The sequence below is a fragment of the Primulina huaijiensis genome, chromosome 10 (genome assembly GCF_012295235.1).
Source record: "Primulina huaijiensis isolate GDHJ02 chromosome 10, ASM1229523v2, whole genome shotgun sequence".
NCBI lineage: Eukaryota > Viridiplantae > Streptophyta > Magnoliopsida > Lamiales > Gesneriaceae > Primulina > Primulina huaijiensis.
The window spans coordinates 953,068-954,194 of record NC_133315.1 but is presented as its reverse complement, the minus strand read 5'-3'; positions in this window follow the sequence as shown (position 1 = coordinate 954,194).

Below are 1,127 nucleotides of genomic sequence, written 5' to 3'. Positions count from 1 at the left end.
TAATATTTGATAGAAAAAAAAAGTATTAAAAGATATGTACTCTCTAAATATATATACTCATAGTTAAATTATCTGCATGCGTTGACTGTCAAGAAATAGAATTAATAATTATTGATAAGCATTTTTAATCCTACATTTTATAAACATATTACTATCCAATATGATTCAAATTTATTTTTATTATCCAAATAATTATTTAAAATTATCACACTTTTAACAAAAATTAGTTAATTAGTTAAATTTTGTATTTATATTATATTTTTTGAGTAAATTTAATTTTCACATTATATAGATTAGTAAAATATACACACGCTTTGCATGTGTTATTATTTTTTTAATTTGATCAACTAATACTAAACAATTAACACGGGATTATTTTCAATTTGGAAAAATTGGTCGATTTATATTTTTTTCTATGTAAAATATGGAGTGACTTGAAGAGATTTTTAGTAAGATATGAATTAAATATTTTGGTGTCTTCTGAGTTAGTTACTCTAAGGGTCTCACACTTAATAATATAACATAGATAGTATAGATATACATATATGTGCATACATACATACATATACATATATATATATATATATACATTAATATATATATATAGGATAGAAGCAGCCGGTTGATATAATAAAGTATATGTATATATATATAGGATAGAAGCAGCTGGTTGATATAATAAAACGATAATATTTCAGATTTGAAATGGTTATTAATGGGGATCTCTGCAATATTATTGAAACGTGATTGTGACTCCTCATGTATATTCGTGATGTGACATTATATTATTATTCTTTTATTGCTATTTATTTAATTATTTATTTAAATCTATACCAAAAAAAACATATACTTGTAAGCCAATTTGAATCTTTTTCAATTATACTATAATTTAATATATAAATGTGACAGCCTTGAGCAGACGGGGGTACGTAATATGTTCATGAAATATGAAATTTTGATCTTAGAAATTGGATTTGGAAAATTTAAAGATGACTTTATTCATTAGTCAAAAGATGTTTTACATACATGTTTGTGTTTTCTTGCTTCGTTTAATTTTCAGATTATTTTCGAAACGTTCACCTAGTACTTTCATAACTTTTTTGAGCGGTCACAGAAAATGGATAAAA